The 27,837-nt window shown below is 50.8% G+C and overlaps 1 protein-coding gene across 5 annotated transcripts in view; it reads left to right on the top strand.

Moving 5' to 3' along the window:
• The first annotated feature begins 505 nt into the window (after positions 1-505).
• PIK3R5 (phosphoinositide-3-kinase regulatory subunit 5) overlaps positions 506-27,837 on the top strand; it is a 62,757-nt gene continuing 35,425 nt past the window's right edge. The window contains exon 1 of one of the 5 annotated variants that reach the window (XM_052808306.1): positions 506-614. The gene's annotated coding sequence lies outside the window, so the exon portion shown is untranslated. Of the gene's footprint in view, positions 615-4,581; positions 4,932-10,170; positions 10,396-16,889; positions 17,010-27,837 lie in introns of those variants that run through there. The other 4 variants (XM_052808307.1, XM_052808308.1, XM_052808309.1 and 1 more) reach the window with 4 other exon arrangements.

The following is a 27,837-nucleotide window of genomic DNA, read 5'->3' on the forward strand; positions in this document are numbered from 1 at the left end:
GCTGGAGGGATGGACAGATGGACGAATGGAGGGAAGGATGGAATAGTGGATAGAGGGTTGGAAAGGTGCATGGACAGAGGAGAGACTGATGGAGGGAAGGGTAGTTGGGTGAATAGCAGAATGGTGGGATGGATGGGTGGATGGATAGGAGGTGGATGGATAGAAGAATGGAGGGGTGGATGGACGGATGAATGGCAGAAGGGCAGGAGGAAGGGATGGATGGAGGGGTGGATGAATGGAAGAGTGAAGGGTGGAAGGGAAAGTGGTGGTTGGATGGATGGGTGTCAGGATGGATGGATGGACGGATGGAGAGGTGGCTGAGGGGATGGCTAGCTGGATGAACGGTGGTGGGAGGGAGGGATGGGTGGATGGAGGGATGAAGGGCTGGGTGGCGGGGGTCGGGATGGACGGCGGGGCGGAGGGGCCGGGGCGGGGCGGGCGGTGCCCGGGGCCGGGCGGCGCACACGTGCGGGGCGGGTCCCGCCGGTGGCCCCGCCCCGCTGCCGCCGGTGCTGCCCGCCGGGGAGCGGAGCGGAGCGGAGCGCAGCCCGGCGTGGAGCCCGGCGGGGCGCGCCGAGGATGGGCAGGGAGCCCCGGCGGCAGCTGCCCTCCAGGTGGGAGAGCTGCGGGGCCGGGACCAGGGGCCGGGGACCGGGGCAGGGGGTGCAGCAGCAGCAGCAGCAGCAGCAGCAGCAGCAGCAGCCGCCGCCGCCGCCGCTGCCGGCCCGGTAGCCGGGGGGTGTCCGTGTAACCGGGGCGGGGGGTCCGTATTACCGGGGTGGCCGTGTGAATGGGGGAGGTGGAAGGCGCTTTGCACACCTGGTGCCCGTGGACGAGCAGGGGGTTCCTTATAACCGGGGTATAACCAGCGGGCATGGAGGGCCGTGTGGTGGGAGGGCACTGTGCACCAGTGTGCCCGGGGGGGCTGTGTAATTTGGGGGGGGGCTACTTATAAACGGGGTGTCCGAGTAGCAGGAGGGGGAATGAACCCCGTGTGATGGGGGGGTCCCACGTAGCCGGGGCTTCCACTGAAACCCACCAGTGGGGGTGTCACCAGCCCTAGGGTGGGGGGTTTCCCTTGCGACCTTGGAAGGGGGCACCCTGCACTGTGTCTCCCTCGAGGTCCCCTTGCAGCCCAGGGGGTTCCGTGGTGCACCGTGGCCCTGGCCAGGAGGAGCCGGTGTCACCCCGTGGGTGGGGATGGGCCCCGCTGCCGTGACTCATTTCTGGACTGCGTACTTGTTTTCCTCCGTGCCGCCCCACAGAGCTGCTGCTCAGGGCCCAGGTGTGGGGCCCTGCCCGGCCCCAGGGGACCACCCTGCTGTGCCTGGGTCCCCGGGAAATCCCGGGGGCTCTCCAGCACCCGCCTGGAGTTTTGGCCTGGCCGCTGGCGGGGGTGGCAGTGAGTCACTCCAGGTCACTGCAGCAGGAGCTCTTTTCCCCGGGCTGGAGGGAGCCGAGGGCCCTGAGTTGCCTGTTGCTCCCTTCACACTCGGCGGGGTCCCCACAGCCCAAAGGGGCAGAGGTGTAACCCCTGTGAGGGCTCTGCTTTGGCAACAGGATGTGGTTTGGGATGTGACAAGCCCAGCAGCGTGTCATCCCTCCGGCATCGGAGTCTGGACATGCACCAACCCTGAGATATATGTCCCTGTGCTGCTTCATGCACCAGCCTGTGCTGATAGTTGTGCCTGCAAAGGAGCATCTTCCATCAGGTGCTTTTGTGGTCTTATGGTGTCACCAGCGGCTCCTGTTTAGTGGCCAGCGCTGACTGGAAGGTGCCCAGACCCAGCCTCGCCTCCTGCTATGCTCACTTCTGCAACAACCTCCCTGAAAGGATGTTTAGCTGCTTTGGACGGTGTAAGCCCTAAGGGAGGAAGAGGCTAGGCTGATTCAAATCACTAACGAAAGCGGGAGAAAAGAGATTTCAGACCTTTGTTTTCATGTTTATTAAAATCTCACTGCTGTCACCCCAGCACCCGTTAACTTTGCTAATGGCTTGTTTTCGGTGCTGCTGCTGCTCTCGATGCAGTGAAAACATGCTCAGGCAGCTGGCTGCAGGCTGGTGCTACTTACCCTGCTGTTGAAGGGGCTGATGCTGAACAGCTGCAATTTATTTAGTTTTTCCATTTAGATTAATTTTCTAAATCTTGGTTTGATGCAGAGCCTGCAAACTCCAGGGATATGCTGGATGTCAACGCTTTAATTTTCATGTGTGTTGGAGGGGTCTGGATTTTTTTTTTTTTTTGCCTTGTTCAGAGCAAAAACTTGGATGGAGTTGCAAATTGTTTCTGAAACATGATTGCAAAGTGTTTTGGAGATCTGGGTGTTGCTCAGATTAAAGCTTAAACCTTAAACCTAGAAAGAGGTGAAGAAGTGAGAGCCTGGCGGTGGTGGTTCCAGTGGTTACATCCCTCAGTGGCAGTGACTGCGTAAGGTTGGAGGGCTCAGGCGATGTCTGGGTGCGTCCTTTGGGCTGGGTGGGTGATGCACTGTAGGTTTCTGCAGGGAGGCAGCTGGGCAGTGCAGAGCCCGGTCTGCTGCACCGCGAGCCAGGGGTGCGTTTGGTCTGAGGCCAGCTCCAGCCTCACGACATTGTCCTGCGGAATTGAAGTAGGGGGAGCTCACTGGTCTGCCTTCCCCGGCATCGTGTGGCCATCACTCTCCTGTTCCCTGCAGCTCCGCAGCCCAGTTGGGGCGAGAGGAAAGGGGATGAGAAGTGTTGGAGGTTCTTGTACAGAGGGAGAACCTGTAATGCCAGTGTGCGTTGATTTGGGGTAGGGGGTTAGGACTCCTCACCAGCCGCCCCGCATCTCTGGTGCTGGAGGATGGTGCAGCTGGCCAGTCCCTCCTTCCCCCTGGAGATCAGGGCACCCCAATTTGGAGAAAAGCAAACCAAAACTGTCACCTTGTGCCTTTTACTGAACATGAAAATGAAGATGTCAATTTTGCACTGAGAAAGAAGAACTGAATCCAGATGAAAGCATTGCCAGAGAGGTACCGTATGCTGCCCCAGCGGGGCGTGCTCCCCATGCTTCAGCAGCTCTTGGGGCTGAGGAATGCCAAATGCGGCAGCAGCTTTGCCGTCAGTGCAGCACTCTGGCCGTGGCAGGGACCGGGCTGTGACACCCGGTCAGTGGCATGGGGACCACTGTGGCCTTGCCACGCTGCAGCTCACCTGGGGTAGTTTCGACTTCTCTTTTTTTGGGTGACCGATGAGCTGTTCCTAGCATGGTGGGGCTGCCCATTTTTGCATTATTATTTTGCAAGTGGAAAATTGTGCATGAGTTTGCTGGGGGAGAGCCACTCAGGTGAATGCCCCAAAGTGTTTTTTGAGCGGCAGGAGGCTCCTGCTGCATCTGAACACTGTTCCCATCAGTGCTTTGAACTTGTGCTGGGCAGTAGGTGAAAGGATGGGGAGGGGGGATGAGGTTCCTATGGAAACTATGACACCCCCCCCCCGCAGATGCACTGCAGCCCGGCAGGTCTTCCGTTGCTGCAGCTCTGTGCTTTGCAGGCATGCTCAGCCCGGGAGGTGTTTTGGGTTGGAAATGTCACTCCTGACTGCAGTAGAGGAAAATGTGACCTGTGGATGCAATCCAGGCTCCATAGCTGTGGCTCATGCTCTTTCCCTCGTCTCTACAAGACTTCCCTTTTGCTTCCCTAAGAGGCTTAATATTGCGGGACTCCCCATCCTTGCCTTATCTGTCATGGCTGGAGGTGGTGTGGGGACATTTTTGTCACTGGTCCACTGCCAGCCCTTTCTTTGCGAGGCTCCCACCCATCCAAAGCCATCATTGGGGGTCTCCAGGTGACCTCTGCAAACCACCCAAGGTTGCATCCACCTTGCGCTGTGCGTGTTGGGTCGGGGTTGTTCACCTTCCCAAAAGTGCAGTTGGTGATGTGGCTGTGATACGCACGAGGATATGGTGAGCATCACCCTGTGCTGCAGCCCAGAGGGGTGGACAGGACCTTTCACTAGCACTTGCTGCTGGCAGCGAGCCCTCTTCCCCAGCCTCCTGGGTGGGAGCCTGGGGAGTGGCTGCAGCTCCTGAGCGCCTTTCCCAGCATGGAGACCAAAAACCCATGTTCCTGTTTTTTCTGATCTAGTCTTTGGCTGCCAATTAGCACAACATGAGAACTTGTCTCCCCGATGACGCGCCTGTGTGACTCCTCAGATGCTTTAATTGCGGGGTTTTCAACAGCCAGAGTGCGATGAAATGGTAATTGTTGTGATTGTATGCGGTGCGGTAACTGAAAGACACGGCTCTTTGGTGAAGCTTAATTAGGAAATAGGGACACTGTTGGGAATGGCTCTGCGATGTGATTTTCCTAATGAAAGCTACTGAATAGGCAGCCTTGTAATGAAGAACAGACTTGCGAGGGGCACTGCCAATTGCTCTTCTCTAGTGTTAATTTCGTATTTCCTCCCCATTGTTTCCAATACCCTCTTGGAAAAGCTTGAAGATAAAATGCTTGATTTTCTTACGCCTTGTATCCTGTTTGGCAAGCTGTGATTATAGCATGTGCATTTGGAATACATGAGTGGCCAGGCATGAGCTTCTTCAGACTTGTTAATCTCTGATTTCAAGCTCTGCCACTAAAAAAAAAAAAAAAAAAAAAAAAAAAAAAAAAAAAAAAAAAAGGGCAACTTCAGCTTGCGGTCAGATGATCCGCTCCCTCGCCGGCGTGGCGCAGCGGGAGATGCTCAGCTGAGTTCGCAGATGCGTAGCTGGGAGAGAGCTGGCTCTGTTGAGTGTGAAGGTGGCGTGATGCTACGGGAAGCGTGGTTTGTTTGGAAACAGTGTGGTGGGGTTTCGTGTTCAAGGCTTGGCTGTTTTCGTCTCGGATGTCCTCTCCTTGCAAGCACGATTGCTGTATTTAACTGTAACCTGCCACATCTGAGAGTTCACCAAGGTTCGCGTCTCCTGTTGGTAAGAAAGAGCCCAGAGGCCAGATCCTGCCCGGGGCAGCTGTGTGGTTCAGCACTCCCACCTGTGCCACACTGTTCCCGTAACAGGGCTGGCGAGCTCTCCGGTGTGTGCCCGGGGAAGAGTGGGCTCCAGCGTTCCCTCCCCAGCTGTGCCGGGCTGACCAGGCAGTGAAAAGGGCTGCAGATGTTTTTAGCCAACAGATAGGCACATGGCCCTCTTGCTGAGTTAAAAGGGGAATGGGAAAACGCTACCTGGCTGGGTGATGTGGTCCTGTGGTGCTGTAACAATTATTAACACTCTCAGTGCTGCAGGGGGACTGTCTGTGCTTGTAAGAGAGATGGGGATGGGGCTTGGCTTTCCCTCAAATGCTTTGTTTCATTGCCCAAAATTCCCGCAGTGCTTGGGGTGAGAGCAGCTCGAGTGCTCCTAAAATGCTGCCAGTCCTTATTTTGGGGTGGGTTTAAACAGAAGTGAGGAGATCCTGGCATGAGCACCTCTTGTGATGGTGGCATCTGGGAATGGAAGGGCACGCTGGAGCATCATCCCCCTGGTCATGCCGCTCATGGCTGCCCAATGCCGCTCCGGCCAAGCAGGAAGGACTCAGCTTCAACCTGATCTTGTGACTGTCCTTAGCAGCTGCTGCAGTAGGGAATTAGTCATCTTTTTTTTATCCTATGGTAGAAGGTTTTTGCTGTAACATCAAGGTATTTTCAATATTGTGTTAACGTCTGTTGCAATGCAGCGCTGTGTGGATGGATATACGGTTGGTGTGTGCACGCTTTAGGAAAGATGGTGTTGTCTTGAGCTTGCAAAAGTGTTTTTCATCCCTTCCACAAAGGCCCATTCTTTGTCTCAAATTAGGATGAAATGCTTCCCCTTTCAGCTGCTTCCCCCATTGCTTTATGTCTATTTAAACCCTCGGCTCAGAGGCTTCTCTGAAGACAAGCTCTCATCCTTTCAGGTGGCATTTCCCTTTTCTCATTGTTTCTGGCAATCTGTACATGTGAAACTTCACAAATGTTTCTTCATTCTCGGTGTCTTTGTGTTGATAAACCTTGCAAATTGGTACACACACCGTGTGCAGCCTCCCACCGCCCGCGGTTGCGTGATTGAGTTACAGCAGCTCTCGGGTGTGCAGGCTTTGCAGTCTGACTGAGCAAGCTCCAGCCTTGAAGACCCTGGCTGAGCAACATCCCTGCTGCTCCTCATCTGTGTGTGTGAATCCTGCTCATCTGAGAGGGCTCCTGCTTGAGGCTTGCCTCCCTGGATCAATTAGCTGGATTGCAATCAAAGCCAGTAAGACTAAGGTCCCCAAAGGACTGCTCATTAAATGCAAATTGTTCCCAGGTTGATCTGGCCTGGATGCTGGTGGGTGTCTAATCCTTTGGGGAACTTGGATGGTGCAAAAGAATGACTACATGGGTCTAAATCCACTCCTGCTGGTACAGAGCACACCTAGAGCCTGGGGACCTCCTTCGTGGTGAGCCCTGAGCTGCCGGATTGCAGTGCTGGGTTTAGAAGTGATGGCAGGCTAGCAAGGTATTTAATGGCATCCCACCTATGCCCTGTGGTTTCCAACCAGAACACCACCATGAGTGTGATGCTTTAGGATGAAGGGAGTAGCCTTTGACTCTGTGGAAACTGGGCACTTGCAGCCACCATCACGCCTGTTCCCAGGAGCTCAGCTCCTAGTGAAGAGCTTGAGCCAGGGGACCAGCCCCGTGTGCCATGATGCTCCTGCCCATCGTGGGAGAAAACGGGGGCTGGAAGGGGTTCAGGCTGCATGTGCTGCGTGAGCTCTTACGCCCCTTGCTCCTGTGATGTGTGACTGGGGGAATTGGGGGACTTGGTCTGCATGTGGGTGACCAGCTGGTTGGGGCTGTGCCAAGCTGGCTGGAGGCACTTCAAGGATGGGGTGCGCTCTGTCCCTTGCAGCTGTCATGTCACTGTCAGATGTAGTCACTGTGCCAGGGAGAAGGGGTGGAGCGTGGTGGATAGGGCCTTCCTGTGAAGAGGATACCTTTCAGCTTGTCTTCTGTATGGCTGTTTGGGCTGATAGGGATGTAGCTCTGGTGATTGTACCAGGCCAGGCCAAAGGATGGTCCAGCTTAGGGTCCTGCCCTCAGCCAGGGAGAGCCCAGGGGCTTGGACCTCACTTCTTGTGATGGGATGGTCCCGAGATCTCCAGACCCAGCACCTTCCCTTTGTGCAGCCTGCCCTTCTCCACATCTGCAGGGTTTGGTACATCTGGGCTGCAGCGGTGGCCTCCAGCACAGCTTGAGCCTGCTTCTTCCCAGAGGTGAACACAAGGTTTGGAAAGGTTTCGTGCCCTAGGCTTCTCATTCCCCTCTCAAATGGCAAGTGTGGATGCTGCTGTGGTATTTCAGTGCTGTGGGCTGTCTGAAGATGCGTGGGGACTCAACAGCCTGGTGGGGTTGACCACTGCTGGTCATCCCACTGTTGGATGGATGCCCACCTCTCCTTGGTCTGTCTCCTCATTTGGAGACTTCCTATCTTCTCATCAATTATGATGGTGGTGCTGCGGTTGTACCGAGTCCTCTGGTCAAATTGGGGCTCACACCCTTCTGTGAGCTTTGGAAGTGCACGTGAATCACAGTCCTGCTTGCCCTTGGCCTGAGGTTGATGGGGAACAGTCAAAAACGTCCTTGCCATCGTCTGTCTTTTGTGGTGCTGCAGCCAGCGGTGCTGGAAGCAAATTGAAGGTTTTGGGCAACCAAGCCAGGGACTGAAAAGGCTCCTGGGTTCCCAGCAGGGCCTCCACAATGGCAGGAAGCAACTTCTAAAGCTTCCTTTGGATACACAGGGCCTTGGGGGAAAGATTTACTTGCTTGTTTATGCTGTAAGTTAATCTATTTAGTGGGTTTGGCATTAAAGCTCACAAAAAGCCCTCTGAAATGGTCACGCTGCTTGTTTGTAGTGCTTTGTCTCTCACTTACTTTGTTTCACAGCTGGAGTAGTTAAGCAGAGACAGAGCCAATTGAAATCTCACGTGTAAACTTGTTTTTCCGAATAGGCTGAAGGAATTAGCACCAGCTCTCGCTGTCCTTCATTGCAAGGAAGCTGCGGGGGGAAGGCAGCATGGGGCAGAGGTTGGGGTCCCCTCTGGGAGGGACCCTTGTTTGTGTGTGCTGTGTACTACTTTGCTCGGTTACAGGATGGGGATGGTGCCTGGCCCTATTGAGGCTAATAGATCATTTTGCAATAGGAGAAAAAAAAAAACCCAAACCAAATCAAACCCCCCAAAACCAAGCCCGCCCTGTGAGCCGGTGTAGCAGAGTAGGGAGCAACATGACATGTTTTTTGGGGGGGTAAGAAGTCTTAAGAAGAGTTTGGAGAGGCACAGGAAAGTGCTGGGTCAGTGGAACAAAGAATAGCTGATGAGAATTTTTCATGATATCATAGTATCACTGTTTCCCTTTGTGTTTGGTGCTATCCTAAATATGATAGTAGTGCCACCCACACGTAATCTTGCACGGTAAAAATGGATTTTCCCCAAGGGCTGTGTCCAAAGAAGCCCCATGTACACAGCAGCTGCTCTAGAAAGCACATGGAACACCTGGGGTTGAGGTCCGTGCCCAGAGGCAGTAGGTACTGAGCTCCCTCCCAAGCTGACGACTTCATTGCAATATCTTCAGCTGCACCAAAGTCTTCAGCTTGGGAGGGAGCCCAGCATCTTTAGCCTCAGTGAAGTCGTCAGCTTGGGAGGGAGCTCAGTGCCTGCTATATCTGGGCATGGACATCAACCCCAGGTGTCCCTTATGCTTTTGGGAGGGTGTCTCCTGCTGAGCATGGAAATACCTGGAGTCTTGTCCCAGTGAGTGGCTGTAAGACCCTTCTAACAGGGTTGTCTCCTTTTGGTCTGTCCCGCCAGGTTGAACAGCCAACCTAGGGAATGTTGGGAGGAACCGTGTCATGTCCTTCACTTCCTTCTTGGCAGGGGCAGCTTGGGCTGCTGCCTTTAATTTGGGAAACACCTTTTTTTTTTTTCTCTCTAAATTATGCATTTGCTGAATTTTTTATTTTTTCCCCTGGTCCTCTCCTGTGACACACAGCCACTTCTCTGCTGAACTTCCACCTTCCCTGAAGAGCAGCCCTGGAGTTTCCATTACATACTGCTGACAGCACCAGGCACCCAGCTGGGCTGTGCCAAACACCATCGCTATCTCCAGCCTAAATCTTCTTGGGGCTTAACTTGACACTGATCTTGTAATTGACTGTCATGTTGGGTGAAACTTTAACCTTCACTGCTGTGATAAAGACTGATACAAGCTAAAATTAACTCTTGCATCATGTGGCAAGGGGTTTTCGTAATTGGTGCCAGGAACAAGTACATTTCCTCTCTGAAAAGTGAGTATATATAACTGGTCTTTTCTTACTCAGATCAGATACGTGTCATTTCTGCTGTTTTTTGAGGAGAAAAATAGAGGGTTTTCCTACCCTGGCTGAGTTTTGCCAAACCCACGCAGCCCATCGAGTGGTCGTGGATGGGATTGGGGTTGCTGATGTCCTGGGTCATCTTTCTGCACCTGTCGCAGGCTGGATGAGAGCAGTGTTTGGATGCCAGGGAGGTGTGGAGGTGTTGCTGGCTGCATGGTAGTGGTGGCAGAGCGGCTATTGCTGGTGAGAGCAAGAGGAGAGGAGATGGGCTTGGCTCTGTGCTCCTGGCCAGAAAGCAAAGCACGGGCTGCTGAAACCTGCCAGCCTTAGTCTGGTGTGTCAGAAGGTGAGCAAAGTGTTGATGGAGGGGAGATAAAAAGAAGCACAGGGTAGGGCTGGAATTTTTTTTTTTTCTTCGTTTGCTTTTTTTAGGAAGTTACTGTTCAGCGTCAAGATGTACTTTACAATGGTGAAATCCAAGAAGTTCCCACAGACGTCTGTAGCTGCTCATCTGCCTCAAGGCAGGAGGATTGAAAAGGCAATGGGGATGGAGAGGTGCAGACTGGAAGGGCCATCTGGACTGGAAGGGCTGTGGAGGGTCTCTCTCTCCCCCTGGCCTTGGGGCAGGGACCACTCTCCCTCTGTCATTTGATTTGAGTTTGTTGCTGCTTGTTCTGCCTTCCAGGACACAGGCATACATAAGTCTCCTCCTTTTTACCGAAGCCTTTCTGTGATTGAATTTATCCCATTTCCCATCCCCACCAGAGCAGGGCATATGCCCTTCAATTTGAAGCAGAGCAGGGCATATTTTCTCCCTGTCCTTCAGCATCTCCAGGAATGGGACTTTTGCTGTTTCCTTCAGAAACCACTGCAAAAAGTAATAGTCCTTATTCTAATAACATCAGGAAGACACATTCTTCCCTGTCCCTTTCACTTCCCAAAGCTTGATACTTGAACAGTTCAAGAGCGTTGCGTTACAGGAGCTAAAAATAATGGAGTATGGAGATGAAGGGTGCAGCCCGTGTTTTTAGCTGGAGATGGAGATGAAGACAGCGACTTGCCAATGGTAAGAGCATCTTTGATTGAAAAGACCTTCAGTGAGTCACTGGGGTTACATACAGAGCAATGTCTTTTTGGAGAAAGAGAGAAGGTACCATCGCAACTGTTCTTCTCAGTGATGGCTCAGTGGGACTAATTTAGAGATTTGTATTTCTCGGCATCATGGCTTTAAAGGGGTAGCGAGTGGAATTCCCCCGTTATCTGTTTATCAAGAGTACTCTAGATCGTGTCCTGAAAAATGGTAATTGTAAAAAAGAACATTTTAAAAATAAGTCAAGAGGAAGTCTCAGTTTGCAGAATGGGTGGTAGGGTGGTTTGCAGACAATTCTGCACTGGACACTATCGCACTGTTGTGGTTTCAGTTTCCCCTAAGTGTTGCTGCTAGGGTCTAATGCTGGTCATGGTCTCCACGTAGCCGCCCCATTCACATTGCTAACCTCACAACAAGGGAATCGCTTGCTTACAGAAAGTCCAAGAATAGTTTGCAAGTGTCTTCAGCTTGTATGAGTCTGCGATGCATTGCAGGCTACTTCTGTTTCTCAAGGAAATGCATAGTTAGTCTAAAATTCATGCTTGAATATAGAAGCAATAAACCTTCAAATGACTGATTAGAGCTCAGGTCAGTCGAGATGCAAAGCCGATGCAAAATGTTGTAATCCCCGCTCTACTGTTGAATATGTCTCTGAGAGGCCCCTTGACTTCCTAAAATTTACTACTGGTCTTCTCAATGTCCAGTGTTACGGAGGGTGGGTGCTGTGCCCCCACTGCAAATTGGGTACCCGAAAGGCTGAATCTGGTGCGCACAACAAATGAGCTGCTGCTATTCTCATAGGAACTGGTGGGAGAGAATGAGACCCCAGGACTGGAAAAGGGGTCTCCTTTTGTTTTCATCTCATGCCTTCACTTGCTGCCAGCACTGCTGATGTTGAAGGTGGTAGCGATGCTGTGAAACCAGCATGTACTTGTCTTTAATCCAACGCTTGTTGAACTTGACTGGATTGTGGTTTCCAGATTGCTCTTATTACACATTGCTGAGACTCCTCTTCTGTTACTTTATTCAACTGCAGCTATTACTGCACAGGGACAGACTCTGGAAGGATCAGAGGGGGTTTGTGTGAGCGCTAAGAGTCTTATGAGCGGCACATGGTGTCCATGAAGCTGATCCCACGGTAACCCCTACAAATGATGGGGTTGGCGGTTCATACACATCATGCCAGATGCACATCACTGTTTTTGTGATCACCTTGTCCTCTCCAATAGCTAAGAACTCCCTGGGGGTTGCTGATGCTGCCCTCAGCCCTGCCACCTCCGAGGCTGCTGGTTCATGTTCAGGTTTTGGCTATCTGCTGTGACTTCCTTGCTAAAACTAGAACCAGTGTGTTGCTCTGAACTTGTCCTGGTGTATCCAGAAGTTGAGCCTGGCTGCAAACTCAACCCCAGGTGCTGTGTGTCTCCTTGCAGCTCTTGCACCGTGTTTTGCAGTATGCTTTACCTTGGTATCTCCAGTCAGGCTTAGGAGGAGACTGTTTCCTTCTTCATAAAGTGAAAATAAACTCCTGGAGCAGCTCCCTGGAGCTGGAGTCTAGTCAGTAATGCTGTGATGAGAAGTTCATTACCAGGATGGTAACGTGATAGCGGTTTCACTCTGAAATCACTAAAATTTTGTTGTGATTGCATTTTGTACATTTTAGGGGCAGCCCCACCTGCTTGTCTTAACTTTTTCTTATTAAAAAAATGATGGCAAATAAATGACTGAAGAGAGGAGAGCTTGTGACAGCCTCAAACAACAGCGTTCAGTGATGATCCTCCCATGGACAGTTGGGTGCTGAAGCCTTCCTCGCTCCTCTGCCATCACTTCAAATCCTTGTGTCGGTCAGCCTTAGCAGGTTGGGTAGGAGACTGCGTCTTCCCTCCAGGAGTGATGGGGGTTGCTTGATTATAGGCACAGTTCAGTTGATTTCTTCAGTAACCTCAGGTGAGGGTCCATGACTGGTCCTGCCACAGCTGATGGGAATTTTGCTACTGGCTGAAGAGCTAATGCAGCTTCAGTGTGGAAATGAGACCTCTGCTGCCTTGTCCCACACGCGCTGGACCATTGGTGTCTATGACTATCTGTTGCTAGTCCTCATGTGCTCCATATAACTAAGTAATGATGCATTTTTTTTTCCTCTTATTTGTCTGTGTTTTCTGGATTATCAGTACTCTAATGTAGTTAATCTGTGAAATAGCCCCATAAAACTGACCTTAGACAGTTTTAAAGCACACATTCCTTCTTCAGAGGTGGAAATAACTCTCTGTTTTTACAGCAAAGACTTTAAAGTGGTGTGCTTATAAGGTTTTCTTGGACTAGTGGTTTATTGAGAGCCGCTTGTTCCAGCCTCTGGCACTCTTCCTCAGAGCTTACACCTGGCTGTTCAGAAGTGGACATCTAATAAGAAGTCCTGGGGATCTTCAGCAGACAAAGTCACTTGCAAAAATGTTGGCTTCTGCTTTTATTTGTTATGAATCAAATTTGGGGGTGAAAGAAGTGAAAGCTAAACTGAGTCTACTGCAATTTCCATGTTCCCATTATTGCACTATCTGAGCTTCTTACAGGCTTTGAAACATTTGGTTGTGCAACTGCTGGCTAAGGAAGGAAGTGTGATTATTCCTGCTTTGCATGCGGGAAGCAGCTTAGGAGAATAAGGATGGGAGTTCTCTCGCTTAAGGATGCCTGCCTAAAAATTTAGGCCTCTAATTTAACTTACTCTGTGGGCTCCCCCTGAAGAGGGGTACAAGTTGGGTGGGATGAGCTGACCTCCCTACCAGGTGCTCTCTCTGTCTGTAGATGTTGATTTGCTTAGAGAGTCACCTCATTTTTGCATAGGTAAAGTTGGAGGCAATGAATCCTACCCCCAGGATAGACCCAGTGTCACCGCAGAGCTTTATAGCAGAGCAAACAGTTGATGTGGGTTCTCCAAAGTCACTGGATGATTTTTTTGTTATCTTGCTTCATGCCTTGGACTCCATTTTTTTTGGCTGTGGAATTGCCAGTCTTAATTACATTTTTGTAAAACAAAATACCAAGAGTTTTGGCTGGTCGTCTTTGCCTTGATGCAGTGTTGGCTGTACAGCAGGTTGACAAAGGTATTCAGGGTGTTACAGGCTTTCTTCGTTTTGCTATGCACTTTGGTGTGCTGGTAAGAGCCTTTGTGGGGATGCCAGCAGGGCTGCTGGTGGTCCAGGGTGTTCAGAGAAGGTGTAAACCACTCTGGCAGAAAGTCTAACTGAACTGTTGTCATGCATATGAATAAGCCCCTTCTGGACAGTGCACCTGACCTAGCCATCAACCAGCTCTGGATGGCTTAATTTAATCTGAATCTTTGTCATAATCAAGCATTTTGTAGGCAAGTAATGGCACAGTTTTCTTCTTTAGACGGTGGTATCAACTTGCTGTCAGTCTTGCATCCCACAGTGGTTCCCTCTCCCTCTCTGAGTAGCTGCACTTCGGGGATTTTTTGGAGGGGAACTGAATTATCCGGCTTAATCCACTCATCTAGCAGAGCTGTCCTGCTCAGCGGTGGTGAAACCTGAGTAGTACCTTCTCTTGGTCCATTGCTCTGGGGTTGCAGCTGGTTATTGCTATTGATGCTGTCTGTGCATGCAGTGGGAAGTGTGGGAAGTCCTGTTGCAGCCTGACTTACTCTGACGCTTCCTTGCCAACAACTTTTACCCAGTGGAGGAAGCTCTGGGAGAAGAGAGGCTGGTTAGGGTGGGGTCTGGTTATGAACTTCTTGAGGAATGATCTAGATGGCTCAGGAAAGTGAATCTGCCCATCTGTATGACCAATCAACTTATAACTTTCTCTAGTCTTAACTAGCCATTAAAAAGGGCAGCTCCATCTCTCAGATTCAAGGTACCCCCATCATCTGAAAGGCTGAGGCTGCATGTGTCTGTTGAGGAGCATGAATGGCCACTGATACCAAAGTGCAGACAAATTTTCTTAGTAGGTTATCCCAGAAGAGCAAATGTTGACCAGCCCTTATTTTTTTTTTTTTTCCCCCCCAAGCAATTGGACTGCTGGACAACAGCCTTGCAAACCCATGAGTTACCTTGTGTGGACTGACTCAACATCCCTGTAGAGCCCCCACTGAGTTTTGCTGTCCATGAGGATTTGGTCCATCTGAGAAAGTAAATTTTCCCTGTTTGTTCTGAGGAGATGCGAGCCTCTGCGCTCAGAGCCCTGCAAGATGGCAGATCTTGTGATGGCTCTTGTATGTTCTGTTTTCTCAGTAACTCCCAACAAGGTGTAAATTATGGATGTTGTGTTTTGACCTTGTGACTGTCAGTATGTGTCTCTCTGCTAATTAATGCACTGTAATTCCTGTGCTAGCAGATATTACCTCTAAAAATATCTAGAGGTGCCTCTCTGGTGATAAGGCTATGGCAATAAGTTTTAAGCAGGGAATATGTTAAGACCTGATCCACTCTTTAGCTGTGCTGTAGAAAGCTTCTGGTAATGGGGCTTATCAAACTCCCTTGGGGAAGAGAGGCAGGAAATTTTGCCCTCTAAACGGGGATGACATTTTTGATGGTGTCAGCAGAAACCCAAGCTGTTATGGCTGTAAGGAAAGCCTTCTACATATGGAGTGATGCTTGAATCTGTCATCCAGACTGGAAGACAGACCCAAGCTGCTCGGGGGGGAGGATAAGTCCTGGCCCCCATGCCCACACTCAGCAAATGTGGGGGAACCCTGGCGATAAACAGTGTAGAGTCTTTCCTTCAGATGTTTGTCAGTGGTTGGTTTTTACATAGCTGTTCCTTTAGGATCAAGGTGGGAAGAGTCCAGCTCCATGAATGCGTGGGGAGGAGTGGATCTCTTGGCTGCTCTGGATCTGCTCTTCCCCCATCACTAGACAGTGCTGTGTGGCCATGGGAAGGGACCAAGGGAACTGACCCCCTTCAAACAAGAAGAGAGGGCCCCAGGATTGCTTAAGCCCAACCTAGCTGTCCATGTTGTCATTTAGGGGAGCGCAGAAAGTCATTGCTTTGACGTGGACTTTCCTTCCCCAGCCTCTCTGTTGCTGAGCCACATGCCCTGCTTTGGTATCTTGCAGCCTTGCGAGTGCCAAGGGACAGCATGGTTATTTCTGACCAGATCATTTGTGTGTTGTCTTTATTTTTGTATTTTCTTGAACACAACTGTTGAGTTTCCTGGAACTGCTTGGCCCAAACCAGAGCCCTTTGCGTGTTAACAGCCTCACAGCTCATTTGCGCAGCATGGTGGGTGCCACGTGTGGCTCTCGGATGTGGCAGGAGAGTGAAATCATCATCCAGAATAGGAAACAGTGGCACAACTTCCCCCCGGCTCCAGAGCACTTCTCCTTTTGGCACCAGCGTGCGGGAAGATGAAGTAAGAAGATCTCTGTTGAAAATGCAGAAGTGCAGGTTGCTCGTGGAAACCATCTCAATGGGCGAGCCCGTGGCGGAGTCCTCGGCTTCAGCCAGTGGGGAAGGGTATGTTTTTGTGCAGATGGATTCAGATGCATGGCTTGTGGCTTCCTCTTCAGACGGGAAGTCTACTTGATGCGTAACGAGAGGCAGAGGACGGGTGGGCTGCAGGCTCTGCAGTCTTTTCTCCGGAGAGTTGCTTTCTCCAGTTCTTCTGCCCTTGGGAACTAGCAGTCCATGTCTTTGCTTGCCTGTGTGTTGTCTTAGATGTCAGCTCTGCTTGTGGCAGGTTGCTTAATCCCACAGGATTATTCCCACTTCCTGTGATGGTTTGTCTTGTGCTACCAGAGAGGGAGAACTGTCATCCAAGCCTGGGCTGTGCTTGTTTGGATGCTGTTGGCTGTTTGCAGCAGCTGCTGGCAGGGAGGGACTGAGGCTGCTGGGGTTTTGGCTGGAATTTTCTTTGACCTCATTTGATTACCAAGTCCTTCGTGCTCAGCAGTAGGGCAAAAACACCATGGGGAAAGTAGCTTATGCAAAAATACCTAGAGCCAATACATTTCCAGATACACAAATGACTTTCCAAGGTCACACTGCAGATCCTGCAGTAGACCCCAAGCCTTGCCCGCAAAATCCTTGAGAACAACTCAGCCATGGCATAAGGCAGCTGATGGGGTGTGCAAGGCCACGGGGGGAAAGTAGGTGTGGACATGTGGGAGAAAGCAGATGCGGTTAAGGGCACGCTATGGATGAAGATGACTGAGGGTAAGTCACCTTGCCTGTGTGGGCTCCTGGGTCCAACGTACAGCAACATCAGATCTTTCCTCCTCCAGACTGTGCTGGGCACAAGAGTTGCTGCAGTTCCAGGGGCTTTGGCATGTCTGGTGGAAGGAAGAGCATGCATACCCACCGAGGAGAGCAGCCTTTGCATCTTTTACCTCAGCTCTGCTCTCTGCTGCAGCATGATGTTCTCAGTCTATGAAGAGAGAGGGTGAGGTTGGGAGGGGCTGGAAGAAAAGCTATTGTTGGGAGTGTTGTCTAGAGAGGAGGTGCCACCATGAGGGAAGTGTCTGTGAGTGTTGGCAGTGAGAACAGGCAGAGCAGAGGGGTTGTGAGTCCGGTGCTCCAGCTGGTGCAGGACCTTTGTGGTTTCTTCCCAGATCTACCAGGGGTTTGCCCTGACACCTTGGGTGAGTTACTTTTTCTCCTTTTGGCTCTTCTCAACCGTTTTTCCTGCCAAGGGCACATTGGAGCAGTGAGTCCACATGTTCGGGGCCATAGCAAAGGCTGCCACCACCATTTCTGCTGATGAGGGATGTGAAGGGGGGCAATCCATAACTGGCAGTGCTGGGCTGCAAGATGTCCTAGTGCAGATGTGTTATTCCTGGAAATTGTGCTTCCCTACTTGAGCTTTTCTGCAAGAGAAGGACTAGCTATAAGATTATGGAATATATTTAGATAGATAGAAGATTATGGAATATATACACACACACACACACAAACCCCAGATGTAAGAAGTCTGTAGCCCTGGTTAGAAGCGTCTGGCCAGTCCTGTGTGTATCATTGACATCTTCCAACATGCAAAAGGACTTGATCTAGATCAGCTGCTGCTGGAGGACTGAACTTCTACGAGTAGGGTTGTTCTACTCTACTCCACGCTGAAATGGCCAAGCCCAGGGTATGGACTAAAACATGTTTGATTTGGGCAGATCATAGAGTACTTTCAGGTTTTGCCTGTCTTGGGGTTGCTAATACTAGAAGCTGTGGTTCAGCTCCCATCACTTGCTTGGTTGGGTTGTGAATCTCAAGCCAAGACAAACGGCTGCAGCTTTCTGTCTGAGAGGGTGGGGGTAAACTCCAGCATGGAGAGCATCTCCCTGGTGATATTTCTCCTTGAACTGGAGCTTTTGTCTTTGAAAGTCAAAGTAAAACCAGAAGAGCCACCTCCATCCCGTCATGACAGTGAAGTCCATGCGATTTGCTGTAGGTGTGTCTGCAGGGCCAGATCTGTCGGTGTAGCCACAGCAGTGTTCGTGGTGGCCTACTGAGCTGCTGTGGTGCACATTTGATTGCAAACAGGCAGAGCAGCTCTGCCATGATGCACACACAGTTATTTGGACTGTTTAGACACTGTTCCTTGGTATCCAGATTACTGCTGAAACTGCTGAACTTCTAAGAGGACACCTTCATTTGTGATGGTATGAAGGATCACGGTCTATAGCACTAAGTGACAAACGTTGGATCATTTTGACAGTAGATTTAACCCCAAATCTCTCGTATCCCAGCAGGCAGCCTAGTCTGCAAAGCCATTCTGTCCTTGCCAGGGGTGCTGCGATGGTTTAGGAGTGGTACTAGGAGTTGAGAGCATCACATAGATGAAGCATAGGCTTTGACACCAAAATTTTCAGCGGGGAAAGGCTTCACGTATACAGGACTGAACTTTCTTCCCAAAACCAAAGGCAGGAGGTAAATGCACGCACACTCTGTGCCTGCCTCCTACCAGCCTCCGAGCACCCCTGGCGAAGGCGCTGGCAGGGCAGGTGGCAGCCTGGAGCCTGTCCTGCTTGGGTCCCCTTCGGGGTGAGCTCCTTGTCTGCCAGGTGTTCCGTTGTTACAAGAGTGAGAAGCTCTCCCAGCCTGGGGGGTATCTGAAAGCTCGATGTTTCAAAGGTTTTTTTAATTCCCCAGCTCTAACTTTAATGGCTGTGCTTGGCACAAGTACTTTGAAGCCTTAATTGCAATTATGAATCTTCCTCTGTTCCCAGGTTTCCCCTAATTGGCTTCCTATGAGAATTTACAAAGCTAGTAAAAACAAAACTGCTGTTTTTGTGAGGGAGTTGGTGGCGTGAGATTCCCGAGCCCAAATAAAACTCAGCTCAGCCACCACTTCTTGTGTGCTGCTGTGCAGTGCTGTAATCAGACCCGTGGCCAGACGCTTACAAGGGTGGCATTATATAAAACGTAAGCTGATTTACATGCTTGCATTTTGAAAGTGCTAATCTATTTCGATTTCCCCCCCCCTTCTCTTTTTCTTTTCAGCCCTCTCTAATCTTCTGCGATCTCTGCCAGGTTCCCAGTTCCTTTGGCTGGAATAGGCCCCAGCTAAATCCTTTATCTGTCTATTTGGCAACCCTGGGTGAAGTAGTTAGCAAACGAATGACACTTTTCCTGGGTCATTAATTAGATTTACTGAGCTGAGTGGTTGCTGCTGCTGCTGCTGCAATAGTCTGGACAAGGCAGTTCTGTATTTTGTTTCTTAGGAATTTGGGTTTTAAAAAAAATTGAGCTCCAAGGCAGTTCTGGTACTAGCGGTTGAATCCACGGCTCCCCTGCGTTCACTGGTGTTGAGAACATGGGGTTTTCTCATGTGTAGCTTTGTTGCTGCAATTTGCTGCTGAGCAGTTCTGATTGCGTGTCATCGTTTTACCCATCCTCAAACTTTTTGAGCAGTATCTGGGTACTCTGCTCTTGAGGTGCTGGTGGCAAGGTATCTTGGTTAAGGCAAGCGGTTCTTGTGGGTTAGAAATAACCTCTGTGAAATATTAGTGTGTTTTTGTGTATAAATCTGCTTTTTGACATGTCCTGCTCTGCCAGCCTTACCTGCCAGAGTTATAAATGGGATTGTGAAAGCTACGTTAGGAAATAGCAAGATGAAAGAAAATTATGCTTTCACCTTTATCTGCCACTGCTCTGCAGCCAGTGGCTAAAGGAGCATGCTGCAGCAGGAGCCCCTGTCTCTGCTTTTGGAGGAGGAAACTGAGGCACAGAGAGGTCACTCACCATGCCATGGCACCAGAGCTCTTGGTTTCTATTGCGGACTTTCGGTTCCCTTTGTAACCACTAGACAACACTGTCTTTTTCTTAGCTTGAGGTCTAAGCAGTCTGGGAGGGAGGCAAGTGTTGGGGGTCTTGTCATCTATTGCAACCTGGGAACCGGGTGCTGGGGTGCTGGGGCACCCTGTGGAGGCTGATGGATGCTGGTGATATTGATGTGCTGCTGTTGCTGTCATCCCATTTACAAACGGACAACTCTGACATGGAGAGACCAAAGTGGGGGTCACTCGGCCAATGTTGGGGACAAGGGGAGGAGGGTCTCTCCAGAAAAGGAGTGGCAGTGCTAAACCAGGCAATACTTAAGCTCCTTGTGTATAGGGAGCTTCATTTGTTGGTATAAACATCTAAAACTAAAATTACTGATTTGCCCGTAATTGAGTGGGGTGATGCAAAAGACTGATAGATGTGTCTTGCTGGCTTGTCCCCCTCTGGTCCTGCAGATCTACAGGAGGTGGTTCTGCATTTGTCTCCTATTCCTCGAGACTGCCAAGGCTTTCCTTATAAAAGGGGACATACAGGAGAAGACTCAGAGTTCAGCTGAGCATTGGAACCAGGTAGATTTGCAGTGGCTGGTATGGAAGGGGTGCTGCATGCTGTGAAATGGCATCTGGGAAAGACGATCCTGCTCCTCCCCTGGGCACAGCCCACAGTGATGGAGGCTCAGGGCAGACCTCTGGCTGCTCCAGACCCTGTCCAGTGCAGGGTCTGCCCCATCAGCTGGTGTCATTGGACGTGAGAGGGTCTGGTCCTCCTTTCCTGGTCACTGACTGGGAGCAGTGGGGTGAAGCACTGCAAAGCCTGTGCTCATGGAGGGGAGGTCAGTGCTTTTAGCACAGGCTTCCTAAAGTGACTATCCATGTTAACTTTTATTGTGTCGTGTCCAACGAGAGACAATTACTTAAAGGCTCTGAAGGGAGGAGGGCGTTCAGCAATTTTTAAAAGCCAGGGTTGATGCCAGCTTCAACAGACCGACCCAAACGGGCTGCCGGTGCTGTCAGGCATTGCTGCCTGGAGGAAAGGGCTGGCTTTCATGTTGCATCCCTCGGCTCCTGGAACCACTTTGCCCCTGCAGCTCGAGGGGATCCGAGGGCGGCTGCAGGCAAAACCAGCCACGGCTGCTACATGTACTGTTTAATCTTGTTACCCTGCCTGCTAACTCATTTCAGATTGGGCTGGGTCGTGCCTGGCTGATAGGAAGAGCAAAACCCTATAGTGATTTGGGGCTAGCACCGCTTGTGCTTGTAAAAACGATCGTAGTGTTTAGAGACGGAGAAATGCTGCAGTTACTGGAAGGAGTTTTGTCGGCAAAGAGCTGGGGGAGGAGAGCAGAAATAGCTGCAAAATGTCAAAGCTGTGACCAAAAGCAATTCGCACTTAACCCACTTGAGAGTTGCTCTCCCAGAAAAGTAGCAATTGTTTATCTACCGAGGACCCACCGCTGCTAGAGGCAAATTGCCTGCTAATTGGCCTTTCTGCGAAAGGCAGAGGGGTCAGGCTAGCTAATTACACAGGTCTTTACACCTCCCCAGTTAATTTGGAGAGTGGAGCATATTCCCGAAGGGAGGTGGGCTTCCCAGGGAGGTGACCCGATCAGTTTTCTGGGTCTTTTGATCCTTCCCGGAGGCAAGCTGGGAACTGGCAGATGTGAGACACAAGTTCGAACTCTGTCAAAATAACCTCACAGTGATTTTGAGTTAGCATTTTGAAGTTAAAAGCGAAGAAACAACTTGAGGTCTCCCTGGAGGTAAGAGACAAGAGGAATAGGCTGCTGCCAGCCCTGGAGTGCTGGGCTGGGAAGCCCACAGATCTGCTCTGAGCCTCCCAAAGCCATGTGCTGGCAGAGCAGAGTGGCCTCACTTTGCTGAAAGTGTGCTGTTTCTTTTGGAAAAAAAAAAAAAAATTTCAAAAAAGACCATCTAGGCACTTCTCAGAAACAAGAAACAGTCCTCAAGTGACCAGCTAAATTCAGGTGTGACCTGAGCTGTGAGTGTTGCAGATGAAGTTGAAAGGGTGGAAAAGCTGAGAAAAGCACAGGATAAATATGGTGACTGGATTTTATAGCAGCTATGAGGGTGAAATGCTCTGGATTTAAGGCGCTGTCGGGATACTGGCATGGCCCTTGTCCTGCCACAGCCTTCCTGGGTAACCTGGGCAAAATGACTTTGCCTTTCCCCATCAGCCCTGGTTCCCCATCACTGCATGGATAGTAGTGTGTTTTTCTTCCTCGAAGGAGTGATTTGAGGATAAGGGCATTAAATAATGTGCAGGTCTGGTGCTGAGGGAATGGGGGGTGAATAATTCCCAAAGATCGTGGCTCTTGGGGGGAACTGGCGCTAATCTGAGCTTTGGGAATCAAGTGTTTCAGCATTAGGGCTGTGACACGTGGTTTCTCAAGCACAGCCTGGAAACTGTAAATTTTTTGAACTCTAAAAGCTATGCAAGCACTGGGGCTGTTTTCTCTTTTTGCAGCTCTCTAATAAAGCGGGATGTGTCCAATGTCCCATTGGAGGGGCTCTGCCCTAACCTATGCCCCTTGCAGGGCTATAATGCATCACCCTGATCTGAGGCCGCTCCAGGAGGTGGCTGTGGTGAGCAGGGCTATGGGTACTGCTGGGGATGGAGTTGGGAATGGAGGAAAAAATGATGGGAATGGGGAATTTTGAGGCTGGCACCCACACCGTGAGGGTGCAGAATGGAAGTGGGGGACCTGCAGGCTTGAAACCAAGGTCAGTGTCTTCAGAGCCAGGCAGGGACTGTATGGAGAGGAGTACGGTTGGGCTGTCATGGTTTTTTGGGGCTCAGTCCGGGTTTGCTAAAAATACAGCTTGTCGTAGCCCGGCCCCTCCTCAGCAAGCGGCAGGACGTGTGTTTGTGAGCTGCAGCTGGAGTGTAACTCGCTCCCATCTGTGCTTGTGGCTTGGGGCTGCGAGGGCTTGTTCTTTCAGTAGCTGAGAGCTGCTGCTGTCGCAGGGTGCGGTCAGCCTCAGCCCCGTGCCGGGCCTGCCCAAAACGCTCCGGGCCCCCCTGGGGAGGGGGATGTGGCTGGCTCTGCTCAAGGGTGTCAGCACTGCGATGGGAACGCAGGGGAAGCCTGTTGCATCGGTGTCCCCATGTCCTTCGGGGGTGCTGCTGTCTCTGGGGGCTAAAGGGCTTTTTCTGGCCTGCTGGGACCCAAAACCAAGGAGCATCAAATCCCCAAGTTGCCCACGGGCCGCTTCTTTGACCGCTGTTTGTCCCTTTGTCTCGGTGAAAAGAGAAGGACCCAGGTGATGAGCCCGTGAAGGGCATGACCAAGGGGTCTTTGCTAGCAGCAACCTCCTGATGAAGCCCGTTCACGTCTGCCTCATGCTTGAGAGTCGGAGGAAACACTGGCAAGTGGGACTGCGGGAGGATTTGGGTGCCCAGCATCAGCAGACCCTGCATCAGCTCCAGTGACGCCCCTGTAGTTACCTTTTGCAATGAGGACACACTTGGATGACAGTTTGCTGATCGGCTCCCTACCCCCAAATAGATGCTGGTGACAAACCTCAACATCACTTGAACCGGTCTTCCAGGGTGGGGAGCTGGTGGCAGCCCTGCTTCATCCCAGGAAATGTATCCCTGCCGACACCCCCAGATTCGGGAGGATTGGACATGCACGGGGTGTGCCTTCGTACCAGGGGCTCCGAGTGCCGTTAATCTCTGCTCCGATTCAGCTTAAAAACAAAGGGTGTGGGGGTTAATCTGATCATGGTTTGCTTTGGGGTTGGGACCTCTGTTCTTTTACTAGATAAGAAAATTCAATGGCATGAAGCATTGGGCTGGTTCTTACTTCAAAGCAATCCCCGTGTCATTCAGACCAAGTATCGCCATTGCAACACAATTTTAGAACAAAGAAAGAAAACAGAGACAAAACTAAAAACAGGAACCAGCAGATAAACAATACTCCAGTGCTGCTGGTGCTGAGCTGAGCTCCTTCCTGCTCTCAACCATCTGGCGAGTCAGCGACAGGGCTCAGGGGAGCCCAGCTCTCCCGGTCGGCTCCTCCCAGCAGGGAAACCAGCTGGGAAATGATTTAAAAGCTTTTCCATTCATAAAAAAATTTGTCAGGGTGTGAGCTGAGCACCCATCTCTTCTCCTCTGAGCATGCTCAGCCAGGATGCCCCAAGTTCACCGCTCTGACCTGGGTAAGACGTTTCATCTGCCCATGCCATGGGGTTAATGCCTTGCCACAGCTCTGAGGAAGCCACAAGTGTTTCCATAGGGGGTGAAGAATTGAGTGGCAATGGCTGGTGAGCTCTTGAGGCGCAGGAGCGCAGTCAGCACTTGGGGTTACAGCTGCCGCAGGGATGCCGGAGGTGGACAAACCAGCACAGAAGCACCATTGGTGGCAGGTACCAGCACGAGTACCGTTTTTTCTAGCCAGTGTCATTGCAAACTGGTGTGATGCTGGTCCCAGGGAGAGCCATCTTGGTGGGGGCTTGCTCGTTGCAACGTGAACCTAAACACTGGTGAGCAGAGGAAAAAGTCTCATTTGATCAGAAATGAGAAGTTTCATTTTTTTCTGGCTTGATTTTTAATTTTTGAATCACAGTCAGATGAGTGCAAACACTGTTTCGAAATGATGAGTCGAAAGGTTTCGTTCTGAGTCCTTGAGACCCCCCTTTCTCCACTCCTCACCTTGCGCACCCTCCAAGCAGATGCATTTTGCTGAAATCCAGTCCAATTCACCGAGGAATTTGTTTGCCTCAAAACAGTTCCTCTGATTATTTTGTTCTTTTTGCTAAGTTTCTTGCAGCCCTGTTTTTGCTCCTACTGTGATGTAATTTTGTGCTTTTGTTGGACGCCCATCTGAAAACTTGACCCTAAAGCAGCATCTCCATTATCATCGGGGCTGGTCCTAAGGCCACCCCACGTGTTGACCTGCAGGTGGGACATGGTAAAGCTGCATCCTTGACAGCTCGTACCCAATGCCTGGAGCACATACGGGCTTGCTTCTAGCTGGCTTTCAGTGAGTGGTGTGAGTCCGGTTCCTGATGCTGTAAAACATGTCTGAGACTTCATCAGCTCAAGGATAGCAGATCCCAAAGCAAAACAGAGTTCAGGTGTGCAGTATTAGGGCCCTGCTTCTGATATTTTTTTTTTTTTTCTTTCTTTCTGTGGAGCCTCCAACTCTGACTCTCCAAAGCAATAGTCTCCGAAGCAATTAGCAGTTACACTTTGGAGTTGGCATTTGTTTGCATGTCTTGGTTTTATTTTTTTGGAGTTCACAGCGTCTTCATCTCATAAGTGTTAGCGTTAAGCTCTGGCTGCTAATGCAGGTAATCTTGGGGATGGAATTTGGGAAATCCCATTAAATAACTCCCATTTGCAGCAACATGAAGGGCTTGGATGGAGGTGTTTGTGTGGAGCTGACATGTCTTAGGCATTTCTCAGCTTCCTGTTGGCTTTCTCTTCCGATCCCCTGAGCTGGGGATACTTAGTGCCAGCTGAACAGAGCAAAGCTGTACCGGAGGGAGCTGGGGTGATAAACCACTTGTGGTTACCACTGAAAAGCGCTGGTACTGTGGGATCTACAGCCCAAAACCCAATTGCCCTACTTCACCGGAGGTTCAAAATATTTATCCCCAGCCGCTCTGGAAGCCTCTCCTCCTCCCGTGGCTCTGCAGAGAGGTGTTGCTTGAGTGGCAGAGCTGCGGCGTCCATGCAGACCCGCACCCTGGGTAACCTGCTTCCCATGACCGCAGCAGTCCCGCTCGGGGCTACGTGATGCTGAGCACTGCCGGCTCCGACGTCACGTGTGTGTGTGTGTAGGTTCGTGGTTGTTCTGTTCCCCTCTCTCTTTCTCACCCTCCCCCAGGTCTTGCTCCTGCCTTGCGGCACGGTCTCACAGCTCACTGCATTCCCTACTTCAGTGTGTTCGCCCTTCCCTAAGAGCAAAACATCAGTGTGGCCTGTGGTGCCAGCCTGGGAAAGTCACGCTGAGCAATAAAAAGTCAATCCTGCCCTGCGTTAGGGAGAGTCCCTGTCTGGATTTGTAATTTCTACCCCCCGCTTGGCTCCCCTGCTTGCAGCAGTGCCCAGCAGCACGGCCCTGGGGTGCACAGTGCTCCATCTCTCCAGGCTTTAGCTGTTGTATGACACCTTAGATTCTTTCTTGGTGGGTTTGCTGTTGCAGGCAAAGTACTAGACACAAAATTGATGACCAGAGGCTGCTTATTACAGGAAGATGGCAGAGCAGTTTCCCTTATTTCTGCCTCTCCTGAATGTTTTGGTTGTTTTCCTCACCCCCAGCTTGGATGATGCTCCAACCTTTGGTTGCAGTATGTTTTTAAGCTCTTTTCTAAGCTGGAGACCTTTCCCTCTGACCACAGACATTTTTTTTTCTGCTGCGTGCTGGTATGCTGTGTCCATGGTCAGCAGCCTGACAGACGGAGCAGCAGCAGAAGTGACCATACAGATGTGCAGTTGTTAGGTGGGACTTAACTTTCAAACTGTCTTACCGTCTGCTGCTGAGGGATGCTCTCAGTGCCCTGGCTGTGGACTATATGATGGCCACCACTGTGCCTTCCCACAGAGCCATTTTCTTTTGTGAATGTGTATTGTGAATTAATTTGGGCTTCTTTCTGCAAAGCAGCTTCTCGTGATCTAAGTCCATGGCTGGGCTCATCCAGTCAAGCTCTGCACAGGCACAAGCTGGGTGACTGCAGTGGAGCTAATCACCTTGCATTTAGTGGAGAGGGACAGGCATGTCCTGGCAGGACACAAGCGACCACCTTAGATACCCCTTGGCACAAGCTGAGCAGCCCCAGGTAAGTAGTTCACAAAGAGGTGTTTGAATTTAGGTGTCAGCAACTTGGTGAGATGAATCATATCTCATGTTTCGATTTCTTGGGCTGGGCTGAGCCCCCCTTCCTGTACTGCTGCCAAGAACCCCACCAGCCCCCTTCCCCTCCAGACCTGTTGTGCCCGCTGCAGGACTGCCCGGCCGGCACGCAGAGGGGAGCAGGCAGCCAAACCCGGACATAAAACCTGGGTGCTGCTTTGCCCCTCCTGTGTTACCTTTTGTAGGTGCTGTTTGATATTAAAAGGACTCTGAAACTGCTTTTGCACGTTAGGTGCTTTCCCTGCTCTGTGGTGGGAGTCTCTCATTCAGCCCGGTTCTCAGACACGGTGAGAACAAGGAGCAATCTCTGTGTCTTAGTAAGCTTTCCAGTTCTCACGTTTTCTGGTGTAAATGAGGCTTTGCAGTTCAGCAAGACAACAACATTGCCCTGCTGCTCGAGGAGGACTCAAGTCCCGTAGTGCTGCTGCGAACTGAAGATCTTCATCTCAAGGGAGCTGCCAGGCTGGTACCTCCCTTCTTCCCGAGACAGCATTTACCACTAATAAATCAGATCTTCATTTCCTACTGTTAGTGTGTAGGGATGACCTGCGCCGTCCCTGTAGTGAAGTAATGCCCCTTAGCATGGTTATCCTGTAGGCACAGATGCTGTTATTATTCCAGAAGCAGGTTTTCTTGTGCTATGAGTTTTATCTTCTGCTTTAAGATGAAATCACTGTCTAAACCTCTTTTTCCCATTTCACTTCCAAATACTGCAGTTTGCTGAGAATCCTGCATTATGTGCAAATCCCACAGCAATTTTAAGGTTGCCAGTTCATATAATGGCTTGTTGCTTATCTATTACAGTAAGACTTCCTACGTGTGCTGCTCCAGCCGTCCCAGAGTAGAGGGCTAATTGCTTTGAAAATCATCTTTCCAGAGCAACTGAAGACATAGGTTGCATCAGTTGCTGGTGGGATCTCCCAGCAGACAGTCCCGTCCTTCCCAGCAGAGATGCATCCCTGTAGCTGGACACCTCGAATGTGGAGTTTGCCAGTGCTGAGCAGGATGGCTCATTCCTGGCTGTACTCTTGCATATCAGTGTGATTGCTGAACCCCCCCAGACACCCTGTGTGTCCAGGAGGCCAAATACTTTCCTGTGTTGCGTGTTCAAACCAATGCCTGATGACCTTTTGGTGGTTTTGGTCTTATGAAAAACCACCTTGGTCTTGATGTCTTTATCATGAGTGTGCCACTCAGTGCCTTTCTGGCTGGATGACTTCTCCTTGGCACATGTTGCTTCCTGCACACTTGTATTGTGGATCCTCACCACCAAACCCTTGAGTCTGCACTGCTCCTTGGAGCTGTGTCTGCTCTGGTTC

The sequence above is a fragment of the Harpia harpyja genome, chromosome 14 (assembly GCF_026419915.1).
Source record: "Harpia harpyja isolate bHarHar1 chromosome 14, bHarHar1 primary haplotype, whole genome shotgun sequence".
NCBI lineage: Eukaryota > Metazoa > Chordata > Aves > Accipitriformes > Accipitridae > Harpia > Harpia harpyja.